The sequence below is a fragment of the Ciconia boyciana genome, chromosome 17 (assembly GCF_034638445.1).
Source record: "Ciconia boyciana chromosome 17, ASM3463844v1, whole genome shotgun sequence".
Classification (NCBI taxonomy): Eukaryota; Metazoa; Chordata; class Aves; order Ciconiiformes; family Ciconiidae; genus Ciconia; species Ciconia boyciana.
This window is the reverse complement of record NC_132950.1, coordinates 12633091-12654986: the sequence shown is the minus strand read 5'-3', so window position 1 is coordinate 12654986 and position 21896 is coordinate 12633091.

The window sequence follows — 21896 nt, the reverse complement described above, 5'->3', positions numbered from 1 at the left end:
TCCAGCTGCGGCCTGACAGGGGTCTAACGCACGTGCCCTGCCTGCAGCCGCTGCTCTGCTCGCCTCAGCGGGCAGCCCCACGGCCCCATCACCTTGTCGCAAGGCGCCCGGCAGCCGAGGGGTTAAGGAGGCTGCGCAGCGGGGACCCGCTGCTGCCGCACATTACTCATGCTCTCCGCTGTATTATAATCAATTCCATTATGATATTGTCGACGAGGGTGAAATGAACTTGCAGTAGCTTAAAGCAAGATAGGTTAATTAAAAAACCTTGATCAAAGCGTCATAAACCACATAAAAGGTTCCATCTTTTAATTATTTTTGAATGGTCTCTCAGGCAGTAAGGCCAAAATAAAGTCCCTGTTCCCAGGGCCCGTGAGCTGTGAAAATTATTGTGTCATCACATCAGATTCAGTTATCACTTGCTATGCAAACAAGAGAAGGGCAAAGTTCAGGACGGACCCCCTTGTTAAGGATGAAAGGGAGGAATTGGTGATGACTGCTTAACACGTCTGCCGAGCAAACACGGATCCTGCACCACAGGGTTCAGCACAGCCAGGCTCCAGCCATCTGCCGTGTGAACCGGCTCCGACGCTGCCTGCCCCGAAAGCTGTGACTTGCTGGATGTGTCCCTGACGGTCAGGGGCACTTCGAGCAGCATCGAGCTTGCTTGGTACTTGGTCCTCCTTTGTGCAGCAACACGCCAGCGAGTCAACACCGTATGATGCGACGGGAGCTGGAGGAGGCAGCTTCACACGAGCTTTCATGAGTAGGCGCAGACTTGCAGCAGCGTATTCTGCTACCAAATGGTAGAGACCAAGGACAGGTCCGAAGAACGTGAGTTTTGCACCTGCTCTGAGATCCGGCAGTATTGCCACAAGGATAATTACTAGTCTGGGGTTTTAGCAGATGCTCATATCAGTCATATAACAAAGGACAGACAACTCAGCCTTGAAGTGTTTCTTCCAAACACTGGCCCGTGTGCCGATATGCGTGCAGCAGCATTCAGCAGGTCGGTGGCAGAAGTAAGGACAGCTCTCGGGTCATCTCACTGTGCTCTGCTCTTCCTAAACCCTGTGAATAATTTACAAGAAATTGTATCAGGAAAAATCATAAAAATAATACCCCAGTGGATGAAAGTTGGCAGTGGGAGAGAAAAGGGAAGGTGCAGCCTGTGTAAGAGAAGAGGAGAGCTTTCCAGCGGCACTCGCTGCTGTGCAGGTTGTTTGCCAAAGCGCTGACGTCGTCGCTGGGGCATCATCACGCCTCGGCGTGAGGTGCTGACGGCAACGATCGGGGCGGGTGCTCCTGTTGCTTGTGGGCGAGCACTGTGCGTTGCGGCTGTTATTGTGGTTTTCTTCTTCACCTCCCCCGTGGGGCTGCTGTTCACGAGCAGCAAGTCCTTGTGCCACTCCGTCCTTCAGCTCCTTCTGCAGCTTCTGCTCTCAACAAAAGCAGACACACTCCGATTCCCGGGACCACGTCAACCGGCAATACCCATGGTTTTATACTGAGTCATCTTATTTCTGCCCTGTAATATCTATTGTGTCTGTTTAGAGAATATGGCAATAAGGAGAGATTGAAAGAATTTTAGCCTTTAGAGGAGTGGGCTGAGGAGGCCATGGTGAGAGTCTGAAAGTGCAGAAACTGCTCTTACCGTGATCAAGAGAACAATATGCTCCCCATTTATGCAGTGTCTGGGAAAAGAAATAAAGATCTTGGACTGTGGTGAGAAAGGTTCAGGTCAGGCATCAGCAGGGAGGCTGGCGAATTGCTGGCAGAGATTACTTCTGCAGGTAATCTCCAGCCTCGAAGGTCTCTAAGGACAGGTTGGACAAGCCTCTGCCAGTAGTGACAATAGGAACACTTGGCCATTCCTTGGCACAGGGAAGGGACTAAATAACTTCTCCAAGCCCCTTCTGGCTCTCTGTTTCTGCAGTGACACAATTACCGCTTGTGTACTCTCCACCCGGGGCTGTGAACACCCCTGCAGTACAGGTTAACTTCTGTTCGCTTGCTGTAGGTGAGAGTGGGTTGGGTAAACGGCTGGGTTCCCCGAGACCCCACGGAGTGGTCAGGGTCACGCCAGGGAGCTGTACAGAACCTCCCAAGAAGAGCAGGACCTGCGCGGCCTGGGGCGAGCTCCAGTCGAGCTGGTCTCGGCGGGCGGGCAGTGTTCCAAGCTGTGAATCTCACGCTTTGGGAATAAGGCTCAGCACCTGTTGGTGTTGTGGCTCTTGCAAACGCTTTCTGCTGTTGGACTGAAGTCAAACTGGTCAGCCCTCCCAGCAGCTGACACTTCCAAAGCTCCCTTTTTGACCCAAAACAACTCGCCATGCTTCACAAACCACTTAATTCAGCCGTGAAGTGTGGCCCTCTCTGGGGCGTGATGAAAGCATTTACTGCAGCAAAGGCATTTCGGTCAGAGGATGCGGAACCGTTTATCCAAGGGAGACTTCAGTGAGAATTTTAAGTTACAAATTGTAATTATGCAGTCTGTTGTAGGGTAGCTGGGAGATGCAAATTCAAGTAGCATGGTGTCCTGGGTGACCACAGTTGCTGAAGGTGGCGGTGCAGAAACACACCGCAGTGAGCACAGCAAAGGTGCTTCCTGCTCCCCACATCCTGGTATGTGAAATGGGGTCAGAGTAGTGTGCGCTTCCTTCTGCCCTTTGGCTTTTGTACCTTTTTATGCTGTAAGGAGCTTGTATTTACTATACATTAAATACTTAGAAAATGACAGGCCTGTAATACTAACTGAAGGCAGTTAAATCATAACATGAATACAAATAAATACCATTACCAGTGCAATACTGGGATAGTCTGGGCTGTCTTGAGTAGGGCAGTGCAATTGCAAAGACTTTCTTTTTTTCTGTTGGTTTTGGATTTCATGCAATTGTTGTTTCTATCCTCTTATTTTAGCCCCTCCAATACGATTTTTGGAATACAATGATTTCTTGCATAATGGCCTTTCATCACAAGTTTGAACCCAGCAATACTCCTTTTTTATCCTGCAGAGTTTTATTGTGAGAGGGGAAAGAACGCCTAGAGAAAAGAGCAGCATACTCTCACACAGCTAATAAAACCAGGGTGTGAAAAACGTTCTGCCTTCCTGTCCCTCCCAAAAATGACGGACTCCAACAAGTAGACTGCAGTACCACAGAAACGTGGGAGGTGTTAGCACATGATTTTTGCACCACCTCCATTTGCTTCAGAAAAAAGCTGATCGTATATCCGCTGAACAAAAGAGAACAAGGCATCCCCAATCAGGGGCTTCGTGTGAACTCGGTGACCCTGAGACGGAGCAGCGGCTGCCGTGCAGGGGTGCACGCCCAAGCCCCGCGGAGGGGCCGGGGGCATGGCAGCCCGCGGAGGGGCCGGGTCCCTCCTCCGCCTGCTGCTGGCGCGGGTCTGAGCGCGCCCACCGGCGTACAGCCGAACTGCATTGTTGCTGTTGAATCCTGTGTTCTGCATGTGAGAAAGGGGGTTGTTCACTGCATCCTGCTGCCTACTGACTTCGAGTGGACGTTTGGGCACTCTCTGTTAATTAATTGATTTGACGAGAAGTCGGATCAATTATTAAGCATGCATGCCTCAAAAGCCAAATGACAGAGCAGCCGGTGAATCTGTCTGTGGTGCTGGGCCAGCCGCTCAGCCAACATCGCCAGTGCTGGTCCTCATCTCCCGCATGCTCCAACACACACTGGTGCCCTTTTCCCTTGCTTTTCTTTCCTATAAATCTTGTTCCGTGGGCTGCACTCTTCCACCGCATGTGTTGAAGAGGACAGCTTTTTCCACTCCAAATATGAGTCTGTGCAACCCACTCACCTATCAGTTTCACTATGATCTTTATTACAGAGACTTCAAAACACAGCATCCTCTGGAGAAAGGAGAAGAGCTAAAGGGGGGAGAAAAATGTAACAAAAGCAGTGGCAAGCAGAAGTTGTTGTTAGCACCTTCCTGGAAGAATAATCTACCCAAATGTGTGCTTAGCACTTAAATACAGTAGCACACAGCAGGAGCAGCTAAGGCTCTGTGCACAACATAATCTTATCATGGGCTATTTGAATAAGAAGCACAGCTTCATGCTTTTCCCCTTCTATAGAAGAGATTTATTATGAAAAGCAGGTCGCTGCTTCAGAGCACATACGAAAACAGTTGGCTTCATAACCTTGGGAAAAAAAGATAAATAAAGAAATCTCATGAGACACATGTGAGAACCTAGGAAGTATTAAAACATATGTTGGAACATATTGATCCCTGAAAGCCTCCTGCAGCAGATATGAATCTTTTTCATTTCCAGCCACACTGATACTTTAATGAGGACAGTGTATGCCTCTCACCTGTATAAATCATTTATGCAGATTTTTGCAAAGTCCCCGACATGGAGCTGTGTCTCAGCCAGTGCGAGAACCATGGTGCCATATGTTTCAGCAGAGGCGGATCAAACCGGGGGCTGGCGGGGGCTCTGCGCAGAGCGGAGCTGCAGGCTGCGGTCTGGGAGGGAGCTCCCCAGGGTCCGAGGACTGCTGCCTTTCGTCATGTCAGAGGGACATCCAGGGACCTGTTCTTTGGCCTGCAGATCAGCGTCCCTCTTCCTATTGCTTGTCCACCGTACGATTTTGAGTGCTGCTTGCTTATGTGAGTAGCAAAGCATCTACCATGTAAGATGAGCAGCGGTGGCAAATCCCAAGTGAGTTGCCTGGACTGGTGCGTTCTGCACATCATCTCCCAGTGGTACAGCGGTAATTTGGTTGAGAAAATGCTGGAATGAAAAAATAGAGCGACTTTCTTTAGCTGCATTTGTGTCCCTGTTATTTTCAATTCAGCAGCCATCTAGCTAAGTGTCTTCCTGCCTGAATCACTGAGGATATGATTAAGTTTTAAGTGGTATCAGAAAAACTATATTTAGAAACAGTAGAACCAGCCATTCTAGTGAAAAAGATGCCTCGGAGACATTTGCCCGATGTGTGCAGAGAGCCCCTCGCGTCAGAGCGGAGGGCTGGAGCTGGCATGGCTGCACATTCGGCTTTGTCCGGGTGCGCCGGTGAACCCATCTCAGCCCATCGCGGGCTTCTCGCGGGCAGCGGGGGACGCGGGTCCGGCCGTGGGCACCACCAGGCACTCGCTCCAGGTACCTGCCCCCGCACTCGCTCCCTGCCCCGCTGCCCAAGCCTTTGTGCCCGCACCGCCGTCAGCCACCCCGTCTCACCCCCCGCTCCCAGTAACGCGTTGCTCGGTGTGAGCAGAGTGCCTGAACTTGGCCTTCTTATTCCTATTTCAAATACCCCAGATTTTTCCTTCTTCTCCCCCAAAAGTGTATTTGCAATAAAGCCAGCACAGGCCTAGGAGGATGAAAAGATGAATCACAGCTATGAAAATATTTGGCTGTATTTTAAATAAGAATCACAGCAGGTACAACATCAGCCATCTACTGTTGACGCACTTCAGATGTATCAAAAAACATTTTTTTCCACTGTTGAGTTATCGTTAATTATTCTTAAAATAAAGTGCTACCACGCAACATTAATTCAGGCGAAGAAACTGTAAGTTCCTTGCTATTCTCTAAGGCTTGTTTTCACAATGAATTAATGGGAGTTAATTTAGCACTGCACAACAAACGGTACTGAAGGAATACAAACTAGATGTTGCTTCCTAACTTCTTCTTCCCTCTTGTCAGTGCCACTCTTTGTTCTTTATTCTGTGTGGTACAAAATGTCTTAGTCTGGCAGATAGTAAATTTGCTGAAAAAGCAGAAATCAGGAAAAAATACTGCATGATTCCCTCCTCTTGTGAATATTAACAGTTTGGTACAGATACACTGCTCTCCCAGAGAAAAAGAATGGTAAAAAACAGGCTCTAATTCTTTGTAGTATGTTAATATTAGTATTTGCAAACAGTATTTGTGTTGTTCCATCTATGTAGCATGTCCTTTGTCCAAGATTGATTCAAGTTTTATGGAGCAAGCACCGCTTCAGCCCACAGATGGCACCTTGACTTGTTGATCGTTTCGTCTAAAAAAGCAAGAGATTTTAGTCCTCGCTGAGATGGAAAACTAAAATAACCAATTTGGAAAACATCCTGAATCTTGGAGAGGCTTTATATAATCTATTCAAACTCAGCTTGAAAAAGAGAAATGGTTTTACCCCAGAAGTATCCAAAAATATGTAGCATTAGCATGCATATTGTGTAGGAAAATCATCAAATCCTCAAAAGCTGGAAGTACAGGTCACCTGTGCTAACAAAGGGCTCATTTAATGCTGCAGCTCCTGCAGATGTCTGTGGAAGCTGAATGCCCGGTTAATGTGGGTGTCCAAGTTTTATGTGACTAAAAGTCCCTTAAATAGTAATTTCCACAAACTAACGTGAATCTCTGGGGCCTCCCAGGCCGGTCCAGAGCTGGAGGGATGCGTGTCGGTTCCTTGGGCATGCCGGGGGAGCGGGATGCTCCTGCCTGCCAACTCAGGCTCCTATCTCTCTGATGCCAGAGATGGGGTCTAATTTTTACTGCATTGGACATCCTCTCTAGAAGGTCACAAAGGACAAGAGGAAATGGCCTCAAGTTGCTCCAGGGGAGGTTTAGACTGCGTATTAGGAACAATTTCTTCACTGAAAGGGTTGTCCAGCACTGGAACAGGCTGCCCAGGGGAGTGGTTGAGTCGCCGTCCCTGGAGGTATTTAAAAGACATGTAGACATGGCGCTTAGGGACATGGTTTAGTGGTGGACTTGGCAGTGTTGGGTTAACGGTTGGACTCAATGATCTTAAGGGTCTTTTCCAACCTAAATGATTCTGTGATTCTATAAAGTTGTTGCTGAGTCAGGAGACCAGAGCTGCAAAATCATCTGGGCTGTTGGGTTGACACAAAAACCTCGTACCTTGTCAGACCATCCTGGGGTGGTTTTGGGGAGCCCCATGCCGAGTGGACTTGGAGAAAGAGGCTTAGGCGTGCAGAGGTTTGTGGTTGCTCTCTTGGAGTCACAGGGCAGACCCTCTGCATGTTCTCCTCGACTCCCCACTTGCTTAACAAAAATTTCTCTCTTTCCCTTTTTTGGTGTTGTTTTGTTTCAGCCCAGCTCCCCATGCTTGCTGCATTGCTCACGGCTGTCGGAGGTGGGGTGAGCAGAGGAGGTGGCTTGGTGCCTTTCCAGGGAGGTGGTGCGGGTTAGAGCTGCTCCCAGGCTGGTCTGATGCAGGCTGGAGAGCCAGCACCGCGTTCAGGCAAGTGCAAATGAGGGTAAAGACCAGCTGATTTCAGCTGCCACAAGTTTTGACCCCATAATTGAAGGAGGAAGGTAGAGTGAGGGGTAAAAAACCTGCTTACTTCTTTTCTGCACAAGGCAGGGCACTTACCATTCTTGCGCTGCTCCGTTTTTTAATACATGAGAAAACACCCTCTGCCAGGAGTGCCAGGGCAGGGGGAGGGATGCTCCCATCCTTCTGAGAGATCAGAGCGAGCTGGTTTCTTATTTGCATGATGAACAAAGCAAATCAGTCCTGAAAATGACACCTAGATGGTTATAAAGATCTGTACCAGCATTTAGTGGAGACTGGGGGTGGGGGAGAGCAGGAGGGAGAAATGGCACACAGAGAAAATTTCATTCAAGCAATTAAAGAATCACTACACTTTTATGATTAACTTCATGTTCACAGGTTGAATGCAAAAGCTGTTAGTAGGGGCATTGCTATTCCGTACCTGACATGAACAATGGGAATATTTGTTCTGCCCGGGAGGATTACACCTTCCATTAATCTAAGTTTTATTGAAAGTTTAAATAACAGACAGACAAAATTTGATCAATTAGCAGTGTAATTCCAAGGAGATGTCACAGTGAAATTAAATCTCAGGCATTTTTAATGCAAAGAAGCCTAGGAGCTCCCTCCAGTTTTCTTTCTCAGTAACAGTGTTTATATTTTAATTGAAAGTTTATTCTGTTTTGTGCATCTTCTACTAAATTTTAATTTAACACTGTAATGAGAACAGTTTTATATTACAGTGCTCAGAGCACTTCACAGATAAGTCAAAGGGCATCTCATAAATGAAGGAAACAAACAGTTTTGGTAGGATTCACTAGCCATGGAAATCTCCTGAAGAAAAGAGATTTTGATGAGACTTGGGAAAAAATGAGTGGGAACTGGTACTTTGATGGAGAAGGATGCCAAGGGAGGAACCAGGCAGCTGTGATTATTGTGACCCTCTCCGCGGGCCCCTGGGAGATTGCTCGGAGATTCCTCCTGGTTCCCATGGGTTCCAGCCAGCGAGGAGTCAGCCATGCCTGTTTTCTTGCTGCTGACTTATTCCGCCCAAGCAGAGACGTTGCTCTCCGAGTCCACCCCCACACCGCCAGCTTCTCTCCTCCCCGTGCTGCAACAGTCCCCTTCTTGCCATTTCTCCGTTTCTGTTTTCATTACGTTATATAATTTTTTTGGTCCCTGGTGAAATGTTACTGCTATCGTTACTGTTCAACTCTTACTCCATTTTTATTATCATAAATGTCATTCTTATACAGTAAATACCAGAAGTGCCACAACCTTGCTGTGAATCTATTTCAGCACTATCTTTGGAGACATCCCTCATCCGAAAAGCAGGAATACTGAAAATGTATGTTTATATGTATGTGTGTCAGAGAGATCAGCTTCTTGGATGGCTGAAGCAATGCAGATCTACTCACGTGCACAGTTCTAGCTTCATTTACACAGTAGGAGTTTCTGGTCAAACCTAGGCCTTGATACTCTTACAAAAAGCTCCCCAAAAGGGGCAGACACTCCAAATTTAACAGAAAATGCTACTGAGGAAAGGTTCCCTGGGGACAGTGGTCACACAGGACAAAGCAGCAGGTACTGAAGTTGCCCGGTATGCGACACACGGGCTTTGATGGCAAATCATTTCAGACTATTCCCCTATCAATTACTATTAGATGAGCAAATACCAGGAGGAAGTGCTGCTTATTAAAATTAATAGATGTGGCTGTACATACCCGAACATCTAATTATTTTTTAACTATATCTACAAAGCTGGTCTCTTTGCTAAGTCTTGCTGCATCAAGGTAGCCTGGTATCCTTGCCAGGGCATACCAGTTTCTTCTGTGGCATAAACCTGCCCGTTGAGAGAGGTGAGGATTTTGATTTTTAGCTAGACTGTTTTTCAAGCAGTGATTTTTCTCAGTAAAAGCAGCAATATGATTAACCTTGCTTCAGTCACGTTCAGCAGTATTTAAAACAAGAAAAAAAAAGAGGTGGCTGAGAGCTGCTAGTAGCTTGGCTCCAGCAGCCTCTCCTCCATATGGTATATTAAATGCCAGCACATGAAATTAACTCTCATAAATAAGTAATAAGGGATGATTTGCTGTGATCCGGATGGGCTGGCTTCCCATGTAATACGGCGTTTAACTACCGCTGTACTGCAGCGGCAAGGATACGGCCCATCTCAGAGCGTGTACGCTGCCTTTCCAAAGGTGTGAGAGTCTGTGGGCGTGTGTCGTGCCCCGTGCAAGGGATGTATGTGTCCGTGGCGGGTGCAGAGACTCCCACACACTGCCCTGCCCCGGGACGGGACCCCCGGGTGCCCCGGGCACCGTGGGGCTGCTCCGGCCGCGCTTCCAGGCTGCCGGCGTCCGGGCTGCCCTGCTCCTCTGCTCCCCAGATCCCCTCGGCTCCTCGCAGACGGGTTTGTCGATGCGCTGGGGACCGCAGGGCAGTCGGAGCCAGAGTTACGGGCACCAGGAATCGGTTGCCTTGTCCTCAGCTGTCTGCAACTCTGCTTCTACTCCCAGCCTGACAGGGGCTGGTATGGTTCGGTTTAATTCAGACTGTTATTTGGAAAGTGTGGGAAAGCACCAGCCCTAGGCCGGCCGATTCAAAGGGAAGCGTCCCTGTTTTCCCTTGTGTGAGCACCCACGGAGGTCACTGAGCATGGGAGCGCTTTGCTCTGCAGCGGGAAGGTGGGCACAGCTGCCCGGGATGTCTTGGCCAGTGCCTGCCTCAATACTTACAGCCAACAATTTTTCCACTGGAAAATGACATTGTGGTAACTCCAAGCGTTGGAGGCAACACACTTCCAACAAAAAGTGTATTCTGGGGGGAACTTGGAAGAAAAAAGCACTTCGGGGAGGCTGCAGCGTTCAGAGCTGGTTACAGGATGCTCACGGAGTAGTCCACTTTTGTGTTTTCAGAATCAGACGTTTCAGTTTTCTAACGCTTTCCACAAGTCAGGCTCAAATGAAATTACATTCTGTTCAAACAGAACTTTTAAAATAACTGAAATTTTCCCTCTTCCAGAGGACTTCTTTTACAGGAATTCTTTTTCATTTCAAGAACATAAGAAAATCGAAACAATGAAACTTCCTCTGAAATATATGAACAATTTGTCATACATCACACATCTAATTTAATCTCTTTCACTGACAGTACAGGAGCTTCGGACTGCAAGTCCTGTCCCTGCTGGAACAGAAATTCAGCATCCCAGAAGGAGGCAAGATTTTAAGTAGAACTCCAAGATACTCACCCAGCTCTGACAAAAATCATCATTAAATACAAATAATCAAATTCTCGAAGTCCCTCAGGATTTAAGACAGCAATTTTTCAGCTCATCTGCAAGGTGGCTTCCAAAGTAGCCTGGTGTCCGCTAGTAACAGGCGTTGGTTTAAATATCGACCCAACTCAAAGGGCAAAGTGCCCACTTCTGAATCACCTTCCCTGCACCACCAAGGGTTCCTGAGGCCTGACTCCACGTCGTTCCTGAGCCCTGGCCCAGTCTCGACTGGAAAGCAGCAGAAACAACTGAAATTTTCCTCTATCACCATCAGTGAAAAGGAAGCGGCATCACTGCAAGTCGTGCTGGATTGATGAATGGTACCTGAAGTGCAGCACGCAGTTGTACAGTTCATCATAACTGAGGTTAATGAAGGAGAATGTTAAATAGCCTGTGCCTGTACATCTGACATAATCTGCTAAATCAACTGAAAATCTACTAGCGTTGTACTCCTAGCTACTCACTTAACTACCATTAACCCCAGTAACAAACTGCAGCGTGGCGATACCCGGAACCCACACGAAGACCGAGGCAGCTGTCAGGGGGCTCGGGCGCTCGGCTGGATACGGCCTGGCTGCTGCCAGGGCTGGGCATCGCCCCGAAACAACACTGCCGAACGGGGTAGATAACGGCAGCCATACTTTCAGTGCAATACCCAACTTCATTTCAGTTTGTTCCCCGGCCACTCTGAGGGCACAGAGATCTGAACGGCAATAAAGGAGATTATAAATAAGGGAAAGATATGCAGAATAGCTAAATGGTGTAAATTCATGGCAATTTAACAGTAAGCAATGATTTATCCAGGTGCATATACTTTAATGTAATAATTTCAACTGAAATTTATTTGCCTCTGGCACAAAGACAAGTGGGAGACCTAGGCTCATTGCTTTACAAAATACATCTTCATAAGACGACCGTCCCAGCGTGCCCGTATCCGAGCCAGGCACAGCCCTTCCCCTCCCAGGGGCTGGTTTGGGGCAGCGTCCCGGAGCTGTGGGCATCGGTTCTCCGTGCTGGACTCGGGGCAGGGCAGCGCTGTGCCCCGCAGGGCTGTCGCCGTCTCCCCTGCACAGCGGGGCAGCTCCTGCTCCCACCGCGCAGCACAGCCGTGCCGCACGGGAGCTCTTACACCCGCCCACCCTACGACAGGGACCCGGAGGGAATTTCTGACTGAGGCTTCCTCCTGGGATGATGATGTGTATCTGCTTAATGCATGTTTACAGTGAGCTTTGAGCTCCTTGCATGGAAGACACTTTGTGCATCTACTGCTTTCCTGTTCAACCTGTTAGGATGGAGCACGTTTCGGGAGGGAGCCTGGCTGGGTGCACGGCATCGGCAATTCATTCAGAATTAATTCTCATGCGTTGCACTGAGCGTCTCACGGGTGAAAACAACCTGTGCATCCTTGTCATCTTCTCCAAGGGCTGGTTCGTGGTCCCCAGCTCCGAGCGGGGTGGCAGGGCATCGCACAAGGAGGGGCAGCTGGTGCCGAGGAGCACTCGCAGCCGTGCCAGCACCTGCCAGCCAGGGAATGTGCTGGCTGCAAGTGCAGCTGCAGCCTCTCTGCTGTCCTAACCCGGCATCGTGCGGCCGGGAAGCTCCCTGGGGGTTTGCCCTGTGCAGCAGAATGTGGTCCCAGAGACAGGACCTGCCTGTCACAGGTTGTGATCGGCTGCTTGGCCCCAAAGGGTAAGAACAGAAAAAACCATGCTGAGAAGTAGCAGAAAAGGGGTTGCAGATCCCAGTGCTGTAACAGCTCTGTGCTGCCGTGCAGGGCTGTGGATTCAGAACCAGACTGGCTCTGCTGCCTGGCTGGGAGCACTTCAAAAATACTACCAGTGCATTTGCTACCCCGCTGCAAAGCGGCACCTGTGCTGGAGGCCAAATCAAGCTGCAGCTGATAGCTGGAGAACGAGCCATTAATTTTTTAATGGCTTCAAATCCTTTCCTACTTAATTCCTGTTTACAGCATAACTACTGAAGGAAATCAAGTGATTTAAGAGCAAAAATAGATCCTGATTTCTATTGATGCCTTCTTCTCAACTTGCAGGAAGAAAGGTATGTTTAGAGGCTGGTTTCTGCTCTGAAGGCCACTGCTCTTTAACAGGAGATTCCAACTCTTCCCACTGCTGTGTAAGTTAATTCCCAGTTTTAAAACGTTTTTCTTCTTGTGCTGGAGGTAAAATACAACACTGAAATTGCCAAGAGCAGTTGTCTTACTTTGTGGTTCCAGTGTGGCCTTTCCTGACCTCTGGACATTTGCCTTGAATGCTTTAATCCCTAGCAAGGGTTTTATCTTAAGCAGATTCTATAAAGGATATGAGAAGTAGGTCAGGAGACATTAAAGAGTCTATTTGATTCATCGTGAACTGTGGGTACAGCACTGTTTTTAAGCCTGAAATGTCATTACTCAGATGCAATGAGAGCTGCTGCTTTCATTTTTGTTTTAGAAAATAGTCAAATAGACTGATTGGTAAGAGAAAGGAGCTGGGAGTCCATCCCACATCAGAACAACTCCAGTCCCTAGCCAGCATCGTCCCATACACGGAGATTAATGCCATCCCCCTGATGTCCCATTACAGAGCCCATAGTAACAATTAAACGAACATTGTGAAGCAGGAGTTTGAAATGCAGAGACTAAATCCTGGCGAGAGCCCTCGGCTCCAGCAGGCGTGGGCAGCCCCGGCTCGCCGGCCGTGCAGACCTGCGACAGCGAGTGCACGGCAGCGGGCGATGCGGTGACCGGCCCGCCCGTGGCTCAGCATCCGCACGGGCACACCGAGCCGCCCGGCAAAGCGTGGCTTGAGCCTCCCTTTTGCTAGGGAGGGCAGCCCCTCGGTCGGAAGGGGCTGAGATGGATCTTATACAGGAGAACAGGAGGTTTGGGGGACCTTTAGGCAGGGAAGGTTTCTGGGGACCAAATACCCGTTTCAAGCAGGAAACCACCGCTGCTCGTTACAGGCGGTTCCTTGTGTGTTGGGGTGGCAGCACCTCGGCTGTGGCCGCAGCGGCGCTGATGGTCCCGCGGCGGGGACCTGCAGCACCCCGAAAGGTGGGGAGCGAGGGTCTGTGTCGAGGTGTGCCAGCCGGGGCACCGGGGCGGTGCTGCCTGCCCTGCCCAGCTGCCCTGCCCGCAGCACCGGGGCCTGCCCCCGGGCACTGCCGGCTCTCCCTCGGGTACGCGGGCGTTTTGGTCGGCAGACAGTGCTATGAAAATGGAAATGTGAGTGCTCCAGCTGCCTCTCTCCTGCTGAGTGAGTCGGTTCTTTTGGGACGCTCCTTATATACTTTCTTAAGTATTGACAATATTTTTTTTCCTCCTCGCAGTGCTTTCCCAGCCTGTGTGTGTGCAGGGTGCAGAGTTTTCACTTCTTTTAATGATTCTCAAGAAATTATTGAGAAATCAAAATATGTTTCAGAGTTATCCTCAAGGCTTACTGTAGTTCAAATGGTTTCTATAAATCCACAGTGCAAATGCTATTTTTCAAAGCTTTACTGTTCCCCACATGATTGTAATGGTGTATTGACTGACTTTACTAGGGCCCTGGGAGTTTAGAAAAGAAAAAAAACAGCTTAGCAAGCAAGATCTCTTAAAATATATATATGAAAGTTTTCAAAGTTCATCTAATCTATCTCTGTTTTGGGTATTTATAAACCAGACACTGTCATTAAGGTTAACAGCACTTTTCCGATCTCGGGAATATTGCAGCTATCAGTTGACTGGAGCTTCGCCATGCCCTGCTCGGAAGAGTAACGGAGGCTTTCTTCTCGAGGAAGGACGACCCCCCAGCTCGTGGGGCTGGGGCTGGTCAAGGCACCACTCCTGCTCCAAAAAATGCCGTCAGGAGCAAGTGCTCTGCCTTCCAGCACTATCTGGGTATTTTCATGCAACGAATTATCTTCCAGCTCAGGGCCCTCCGGTCGTGAACTTTCCTGCGTCCTTCCTATAGCATTGCATCATGTTTATGGTGTTTTGCCTTTTGCCCCTGTGCCTGCTCTTTGGTAGAGAGCCTCTGGGATGCTTTTTGGCCTGGGATGTGTCAGTGGGTGTTCTCCAGTCTGTCTCTGGGCTGAACATCTAAAATGCATTTGCCCGTGATTCAGGCTGCTGGACTCAGTGGTCCCATCTGCGGTTTGCTGGACCTTGCATCACACATAAATGGCACGTGAAGAAAAGTTGCGTGTGCTTTCCTGTCACTGCGTGCAATTCCAGGGTGAGCGATTAAGGCAGCTTCTCAGGACTCCGCAGGGCAGCGAAGGGGAGAGAGCTCTGCCTCGGGCCTCCCTGGGCTGACGACGGCTCAGGGCTGAGGGAGAGGTGAGAGGCACAGCCAGTCCCAGCGCGCTGCAGGGATGAAGCTCCGAAATTTCTTTAGGAATTTAGCAAAGGCACATGAACTTCATGTGATTGCCTCAGTGAAAGGAATTTGCCAGACTTAGAGAAAAAAATTGCTATCAACCCATCTTTTGTTACAGACGTTCTTTTCATTGATAATCCAGTAAAACTGTTCTTTATGGAAGACAGTGAAATCCTAAAGGCAGCCTTGATGGCAGAGGATATTACCCATTAAGGGCAGCAGATTGTTCTTTGCTATTCAGAAAGCTGATTAAATTGAAATGTTCTTTATACTTCTACAAAGAACTGAATGCCAGAACATAAACTGAACTTCTATCTTTTGATAGAAAACAGAAGGTATAATTGGTGCTAATTTCTTTCAATACATTACACCATATATTATACCAGACCCTGCCATAGATAGATTTTTATATATATATATGTGTATATATAGATAGATTTATATATACATATATATGTATATACACAGATATATCTCCAGCTCTGTGTGTGCAAGTCTGGTTGCTCCTGGTACGTTACCTCTGTGCTCAGCAGCATCACTACAGGACCGTGCGGGCGGACGCTCGCTCTGAGTAGCAGCATCCCCATCAGGGCAGCAAAACGACAGCACAAACAGCAGGACAGCGGTGAGTCAGGCCAAATGCACTTGGGTTGCAAAGGTAAATGGTTTTATTTTGAATGCTTTCAGTGTTGGACCCCACAGAGGGTGGGGAATGAGCTCTGGCACTGGCTGCCCAGGGGGTTTCACTTGCGCAGTGACCAAGAGCACGGAGAGAGCTCCAGAGCGGGGAGGAGGAGGACGGCAGCACAAGTGAATGTCAGTGTTCAAGGACTCCTCAGACAGGTCCCAGATGGTGAGCTGGAGGAAGAAATGAGCTGCGGGGAGGTTGTCAGCTGGAGAAGTGCTGGGAAAGAAGGGAAGACAGGGAGTTAAGAGTGGAGACCAAGGTTATATTCATCACACACTCCTCAGTCCCGCAGGCGCTGGCAAGGGGGTACAATGCGGCTGTGGCCAAGGGGGTATGGGCCGGCTGGTCCCGGTGGCAATGCTGGCGATGCCAGTCCCTGTGTCCGTCAGCCCGTGGGCTGGTGAGTGCCACCTTCTTCCCTGCGATTGCTGGAGTTCCTGGGATCCTAACATGTCCGTGTAACAGCATTAATACGGGATGAATATAACTCCATACCCTAGATCTGTTTAACCTAATTAATAGTTTCAGTTAATGGGCAGCAAAAGGAATGATGCTCAGTAAATTTGATTTTATGAGCCTTTCACTTATTCGCTGTGCCCATTAGGTCGGAAGTTAGGTAATGGTAAGTGTCCATTAGTGCATTAGCTCAGTGATGAGGGAGCTGAATTAAAAAAGAAAAAAAAAATTGTGGAGAAAACCCTGAAGCCACGTGCATTTATTAAACCCTCAGTTCGTTAGCAGTGACTCTAATGGCCACCGAGCTGGAGGGACAGTCGAGTCTGGTCTTCGTGGGGAAAGTACGGCGACCCATGAATCACCTTCTGCTTCCCTGCAGCATTTACTCTGCGGCTCTTCTGCCGCAGGGAGCCTGGGGGAGCCCGGGGGGCTTCAAGGCAGAGCTGGGGCTGCCCGTCCTCCTCCCAGCCAAGGAAAGTCTCCATGCGGTGGGTCCATCCTCTGCCAAATGAGAAAGAGATCGCTGCCGAGGAGAGGGGCTGCCTTCCCGCCGTGCCGGTGGGACGGGCAGTGTGGGGCTGCTTTTTCTCGTCATAAATATGTGACCCATCTCATAACAATCAAAATAACCATTTCATTGATAATCCCTTCTTTTACTAATTTCCTTTAAAATTTTTACTCTGCCCAGGCAAATTAGTTTTTAAAATCTCTTTTCCCCATTTCCTAGGTACCCTGGGATTATTTACACACCCCACAAAGAGCTATTTACTGTTCCGGGTAATTCAATGAACATTCCCTTGCTTTGAATTAATATGCAGCGTCGTTCCAAGTGCTAGCAATTTACTGATAATTGGAACATTGGCTTACGCTGGAAAAAACATCCAGCCTTACAAGTTAGTTTTCACAAGTTGCATTAATGCAGCAGGAGAGCCAAATTTCTTTGTTTACATGCTGGCAAGGGAAGATGTTGTTCATTAGCAATTAGAAGGTAAATTCTTTTCCCTATCACTCTCCGACCACCCTTCCTCCGTAGCTGTGAGGGGTGGTTGGAGAGATGCCCCAGGCGCCCTCTCGGTTGCCAAGGCAGGCGGGGGATGCACGAAGGGAACCGTTGCGGTGGCAGCTGTGACCTCTCGCAGGGAGGAGCTGCGGGATGTCCCCGGGTGACAGAATGGCAATGGAGAGCGGCAGGGCGCAGGCTCTGCAGCCTCCATCCCTGGGGCTGCTTCTCCATGGAGCAGTCGGCGTTGAGATGCAGAGGGTGGCCTGAGCACCTCATCCAGCTGCAGCAAGGGGTGGGCAAACCACCACCATAATTTTTAAGCAGTTTACCCACGGATGCATTGCAGATGCTGGAAAAGAGTTGGGGGGGGGGTTTGCACAAGTGTGTGGAGGAGCAGGGCAGGAGGAAACCTTTCCAGCAGCAGGAGGAGTTCTGAAAAATAAAAATATAACCTGTATGCACTTTGGAGGTACTCCCCATAAGCCGTTCATGAACCAGATAATCATTGCAGAGAGCTTTGCTTCTGGTTTGCTTACAGCATTCAGTTGAAATGTCCATAGGACTGATACCTAACGAATTGCATTATACTTCACTCAGCTGGTGATTGATAGTTAAATCCAGTAACGGCATCAGTCTCATCAACAGACACATTTCGATTTCAATTTGTTGAATGCACTCTGACCACGGACAAACTGTGGGTGTCAGAGAGACCTGTCTTTGAAACTAATAGAAACTGATATATAGAAAATGAAATCTGTTTTCTCTGCCTGTGTTGTCTGCTCGCTTCCTAATTTGGTTCCACTTACAAGGGTTACTTAAGATGCTAACACTTCACCAGGGGTTTCCCAGATAATGAAAACAACTTTGTTAGGGACTGCAAGACAGGGAAAGAGACAATATGTTGCATTTGTTTGACACAATTTTGGGTCCCCAGTGGGAGCACTTTAAATCTGTGCAATCCAGAGAGAGGGTTACCGTGCCTTTCGGGAGCCTTTTTCTTCCCTGCAGCTTTCCATCGCGTGTAGAACCCCCTGCCCAGGCGTGACACAGAGCCCAGCTGAAAGTTAGGGCAAACCGTTCGGGGGTCACTTAAAATACTTGGGTGCTGTTTGCTACTGAATTTGGGCAGCCGATCGGCATCTGGCCTTTGTGCGCTGCTATTTCTGTCTTAGCAGAATGCGTATGTGTGACGGCCGTGGCAAGCGTCCCCGTACCTCCACGTTTTTGTGGCGGGTGGTGGATGCACATCGCTGCCGGTGGTCAGAGGTCATTTTTTTAGGATGTTGTTCAACAACCAGGAGAGCGTGCTCCCTGCTTCGGTGCCCTGCAGCAGCCGGCCCTCGCGCCGGAGCCTCCCCCTGGACCGGCAGCACGAATGGCAGCGGGAGACCCCCGGCCGTGCCCCCCCTCGTGCCTCTGTCTGCCGGGCTGCCCGTGGTGTGCGTGCTGCGGAAGCCCCCCGGCTGCATCCCCCGGGCAGCGCGTCCGCCGGGGCTCTTTGCCTGGCCAGGGCAGGGTCTCCTTCCCCAGCAAACGTCCACACCGTGCTTGGTGACTGCTCCGGTACAAAGCTGTGCCCGTTGCACGACTGGCGAAGGGGCGGCTCTCCTGCGGGGCAGCAAGGGTCCTCAGAACAGCAAGTCCCTTGCTGCAACTTCTGTTTCTCTCAAACTGTTTTTGTCCTCATTTAATTTACTGTAGAACTGAAAATCTTCATGGTACAAATATTTTTGGTGATTTTTAAGCTTTGCTTTTGACCTGTGAAAACATGTTTACAGCAAAGATTGGGTAAACACCCTGAAAATAAACAACTGTGAATATGGGACCGATAGTGCTAGCACAAAAATTAACATATGCAAAATTAAATACTTCTAAAGAATTTTATTTCATTAGGGAATTTGGTGCTTATGAAAGCTGGCGAGCTGACAGCCCGGAGAGCTGAAATCTTCTGGCCATCGCAAGAGACGAGCACGCACGATAACGTTGCAAGCATCCTCCACCTCGCCTGCTGCGTGGAACACATTTGACCCCGCTGGCAGAGCGCGACAGAGGGTGGTTAATTCTTCTGCAGTTGCACTTCCAGCCATTTCCTTCTCTGCATAAGCAGTAACGGGAGCTCGCAGGAACCAGTCTGCTAGGACCCAGCCTGGGACAATCATTCAACTTCACTTCACATAGGTCTCTGGGTGGAAATAGCTTCCAGTCACTAGCACCAACCTGGGGACAATATACACCCGCAATCTAGAGGAGAAATCATTCATAGCCAATTAGCAGTCTCTTGAGCTATCAAGTACCCTTCAGCCTCCTTTATACCTGTTCACAGAGGCTGCAGAACTCAGGGCCCCGAGAAGAGGTCCCCTCCATCCCCTCCTGCTCTTCACCTGCTCGTGGCCCCTTGTCTGCAGCCCCTGGGGTGAAGCTGTGCAGAGCCAGTGCCCGGGGCGGCAGGGCTGTCGGTGGTGGTGGTGATACTGGCACGCGTGGTAACTGCCTTCCCGGGTGGCATCTCCACGGACACCCACAACAGAGGGGTGCTACGGTCTTAGCTTCAGCTGTGGGGAAATGTCATGGGCTTGCGGAAAGTCAACACAGAGCTAAAATGAGGAGTGATGTCTTCCTCACACCCAGTGCAGCCCTTATTCCCTGAGACCATGCATTCTTAAAGGGTGATTAATATGATGTTCAAGAGAGGACATTAAGAGAGACATCCTATTTACAAAAAGCTTCCTAGTGGAGTATTCAAGAGAACAGGGATCTGGAGAGAGCGTAGTCTGTGTTGTTGGTAATGTAAAGGGACACTGTTATTTGTATTGCATCGCTGAACTCCATTAAGTCTTTTCTCCACCTTGTTCTCAGGACAAATGCTGTTTCATGTGAAGCCATCTACCAATCACAACCCATCAGCAGATCGCTATTTCATTTTTTATGCCTGAAAGGAAAGAGGCTGCTGCTGAATCCTAACGATATTCTGCTTACAGTGCCACTGACTCGGCGTGGACCGGCTTCTTGGTGAGCGGCGAGCGGCAGCACCCCTGGTTTGCTCCGACAGCGAGGCCATTCCTCGCTGGCGACCCCAGCCTCTGCCAGCAGAAGCCCATCTGGGCTGGTGAGGACCCAGAGACGGGGCCATTTGCAGGAGTTTATCCTCAATATGCCAAGGCCTCTTTCTGCTGCCAGTTCTCGCTGGAGCTTTCCCAACACGTCCCCTTGCCCGCTCATCGTTAGAGCTGGTCACAGGTGAGGAGGTCCCTGCCAGTGCCTCTACGGATGCTGGCCTCTCCTGGAGCCCCGGCTGCCCCGCTGCCCACCATCATGCTGGTTGTGGCCACGGAGCCATCGCTGGCGGCAGGTCTGGGGGCCGGCTCGCACACGTCCCCCACCTTGCATCTCGGATCCCTTGAGAGCAGCCCGCTTCCATCTCTCTGCATTAAGATTAATGTTTAAACAGCACTTGTCCTATAAATCTCTCTCGGAGGCTTTCCTCAGAACAAATAGTTAGCAGGAGAACACGGCATCTATTTGAAAATGACAGGGTTTCCAATCTATTTATTAAGCAGGTAACTGCTCTCTCTTGAAATGTCAGATTGACTCTTCATCTTCCGCTGGATGCAGTTACGAGTGCATTATGGCAGAATATGTTGCCACCTATATTTATTTACAAGGAGAAAGAGTCATTGAGATTAATTGCACAACTGAATATGCAATATGGTAAACAGTTATTTGGAAATGATTGTTTGTGTTTAATTATGACATACAGGATAAGTTTAACAGTCATAAATTTTTCATTGGATTGTAAATGCAAATGCAAGCCTTGAAATATATCAGCAAAATACATAAATCAGAGCCTCCCTTTACAGTAGCCTCCTATAACGTAACGCTCTTGGTCCTCGGGAGCTTGCAGACCCAGCGTGCCGTTAGCAGTGTGCTTCTCCCCTTTCTCTGTACGGCATGCGAAAAGCTGACCGTAAAAGTAGCTTGAGAGTGGATTAGAAACCAGAAGTGACTTCTTTCTGCTTGTTTTGTTCTCTGTAAAAAAGTTTTTAACGCAGAGCAGTGGCTTTAATGAGCAGCAAGGGATTAACTCCCTCTTACACTTGGGGCACAGTCGGGGGGAGAAAGGACCACGGGCTTGCCTCAGTTCGCAGCAAAACAGGAAAACTTTTTGTTTTCATGGAAGTGACTTGTCAATCAGTTTAGCTGGTCTTCCCAGCAATTGTTCTTTAACAGATGATTTTCCTTGCCTTTTCTCTCTTTCTATTCTTTTCTCTCCTGTTTCTTCTCCTTTCCTCATCCCTCCTTCCCCCAACACATGCACACGGATAGATGTTGTTGCTCTTGGCAATAGAAGAAAATGAAAATGTAGGAAGGAAAAAAGGTTAATAGCAAGAAAAGATGTGCCAATTTTTTATTTTTTTTAAAAAAAGGAGGGTGGTAATAAAGAGGAAATGTAATTTAAATGGAAAATTTCCATGGGGAAAGTGGTGTTGTTGGCGGGAGGCGGAGGTAGAACATTGTTTTTGTCTAGTCTCCTCATTTCAGGGACGAAGCAGTATTTCCCAGCTGTTTAAAAACTGGCATGATAATGAAAGATGAGTATTTTTCTGTCTCTGTATTTCTGAAGCTAATCTCTCATGGGACAAAACATATCACTCAGTGAATTTCATAATGTTTAATTTTGTATTAGGCAAAGAACAAACCGTTTCCATGTTGTACAACCACACACTCAGGCTTCCTGCATGCTTAAGGCAAGCGGTGGTTTTCTGAGCAGCCACCTATGCCACTGAGTGGCAAGATTTTTTTTTCCTCTCGCCATCTGCAAAGCTGGAAAGAGTGTTCCATTTCTGATGAAAATTTTAATTGCAAA